Genomic DNA, 2,792 nt, shown 5'->3' with positions numbered 1-2,792 from the left:
CTTTGTTCTTCATTCATTCATTCACCGCATCATTTCTTTTTTTATTTTTTTTGAAATTTTATTTCTTAAGTTTTACTCCTTGTATTTAATTTTTCTTAAATAACAAGGTCACTGAAACTCATGCACGCTGCAAAAAACCTCATGCAGTAGTTAGGTAAACCATCCAAGCAGTTTTTATTCATTAATATTCATAAATACACACAGCAGCTTCATTAAAGATTTCAATTTCTTCTTCAGTTTGAATGTGGAGTATCAGGAGAGCCTTTTGCATGGCAAGGTACAGGAAGCAGAGATCACCCTGCACTGCTACCTACATTTACCTGCTAGAAGTAAAAATTAGTTGAGTGGAAAAGATTATCATATACATTTTCTTTCTTCCTTTTGAATATACACAATGTAACAAGAGTGACAGACCTGAAATTACAATCACCAAACAAACCCAGGATAGCTGTTGTCCACTTTCATTGGCAAATACAGCACAGAGGACATTGTCTGCGAGTGGGGAGGTCATCAAAGAGGAGGTGGTGGAGGCTCGTTTCCTTTATTACTCTCTTTAATTTTAGGTTTTTAAATTTAGGTTTTCTAAAGCAACATCTAAAGGCATAATATCTACACAGCCCATAGCACCAAAATCTGCCATCTCCCCCCCCCCCCCCCCGTTCGTCCTCATGTGAGGACGAGCTCTCTACGCACTAATGTGGACAGAAGGCGCTCCTGGACAAACAGGCTGCGGTCTGCGTGCTCGCTTTCCATGGGCTGGCGCTCTGCTTCAGACATTTTGGGATCGTTTAACCTCGTTAATAGGAACTGGGAGTTCTGGAGAGCCTGCTGGCTGTTCTCCGTGTTGGCTGTGTTGGCTGTGGCCGTGCACTGTGTGATTGCAGTGGTGACGCTGCTTGTGTTAGTGCGCCGGCTTGCGTTGCGAGCTGTCTCCAGTTGTTGCCGTGCTGCCTGTTCACGCTGCCGCTCAAGGTGCAGCTGCATCTGCAATTGTTGCAACTGAGAAACGGAAGGGCCTGAAGAGTTAAGCTGTCCTCCTGCAGAACGTCTCACTCCTGATAACTGAGATAACAGCTCAGCTATAGGATCCATGGCTTCCCTACTGCTTGGAGAGTAGGAGCTCTGTGAAGAGGAGAGCCCACCAGTGGAGCTGCTAGTAAAGTGCCTGTTTGATCTACGGGCGCAAGGGCCTCCCAGCCTCCGGCCAGGGTGAAACATTCTACATACAAGCCGAACACCACTCGATTCATCTAAATCTCTAGGGGCTCTGTGTTCAAGTGTCAGATGAGCTGCGAAGTCATCTGTGACATGATTAGGGTCGCCTCCAGGTAACGCTGCACATATCGGACAAATCACTTCCGTTGATGTTTCTGCATGTTCAGAAGTAACATGTTCTTGAAGAGATGTTTCCGTGTAGCCCATTTTTCCACAACAGGGACAAGTAAAAGACTGTGGCTGCTCTACAGAGAAAGCTTCCCCACCATAGTACAAATCAAAATCTACCCTTGTTAATATGCACTGCATTGGGTGGTCAGTTTTATGCTTTGTTGTTGTTGCCCCCGCTTGCATAACAAGATGCACAAAGATCGTAATCGTAGCAAATTAAACACTTGTATCTGCGACCTCGAAAGTTTCCTTTTAAACATGCATCACAGCCAACACCCGAGCCCAGGGACGCGCCGAGGCCTACCGCGAGGCCGGGCGAGCTCCAGTGGGTGAGGGCTGCCCGAGCCGCAGCGCCTTCCCGCCGGCGGCCCTCAAGCCGGACGCATTCTCACCGCATCATTTCTTCATCCATCCACAGGCTCCGGCACTTCCTGTGGATTGGGATGTGAGTATGGTGTGAAGACAGCAAAGTCAAAGCAATGGTGTGTTGTGCAGTCCAGTGACAAAGAACGAATGTGGTTAGTTGTAGCTTATGTGACCGTGCTCCCTGGAAAGCAGAATAATTGCAAATGAGTGCCATTTTGTCACACCTACTGAATAGTGAGAATCTATTATAGATAGAATCTGTTCTTTGCCCCCTGCAGGCATCACAGTCTAAGAAAAAGCAACTCTTCTAAAAGGTTCTTGAATTAACAACACCAAGCCCATGGAAGACACAGTCTGACTTATTGGCAAGGTCAGTGAGTAAGAGGTAAGTGATAAGATACTCCAATCCCAAGACTTTTGGGGAGGGCTCAGTAGGAAGCTGGGGGGGTCACTATGGCTGAACTCGGTGGTTCTAGATCCGCTGTCTTCTGGTTCCGTGGGCAGATGCCATTGCTTTTCTATAAGGTAGAGGATATTGAAGGGGAACAGTTTGTGAGAGAGGACTACTTGGCTTTTGAATTCGTTTAACTTGAGATCCTTACCGGATGCATTAGGGAGCCCTCTTACTGCTGTGGCGATATGCTAGCCAAGGCAATTTGAGTGATGAAGCCTTTTGGCTAGCAGTTTGAGGCTTCAGTCCACCATGGCGGGGAAGGCATGGTGGCAGGATGTGTCTGCAGTCTGGGATAAAGAGATCAATGCTGGTTGCCAATGCTGGTTGTCCAGTCTACTCTTCCCTGTCTCTTCAGGCCTGGACTGCAGTGAGGGGCAGGTAGGGCCACTGTAGGTGTGTTCCTTTCAGCCTTTCTTTGCTCTCAGGACACTCTTGGCAAACAACGAAGGGTGAGTGAACATGGCAATCATAAGGAATTGATTCCAGAGAAAAAATCAAGGCATGGACTTTTAATATGCATTTCTTTTAGATTGTTACATCATTCTAATTTTCAGATTTGACTCTAAGGTCCTTACGGAGTGCAGGA

General features: G+C 46.7%; 1 pseudogene; it reads right to left on the bottom strand.

The window, feature by feature from the left end:
- Positions 1-394: 394 nt before the first annotated feature.
- Positions 395-1,651, bottom strand: LOC148122733 (E3 ubiquitin-protein ligase KCMF1 pseudogene; annotated as a pseudogene).
- Between the last annotated feature and the right edge of the window lie 1,141 nt (positions 1,652-2,792).

This window comes from Myodes glareolus, chromosome 3, assembly GCF_982192425.1.
Source record: "Myodes glareolus chromosome 3, mMyoGla1.1, whole genome shotgun sequence".
In the NCBI taxonomy this organism is placed as follows: Eukaryota; Metazoa; Chordata; class Mammalia; order Rodentia; family Cricetidae; genus Myodes; species Myodes glareolus.
Note: the sequence above shows the minus strand (reverse complement) of the source record. Positions and strands in the feature narration are given on the sequence as shown.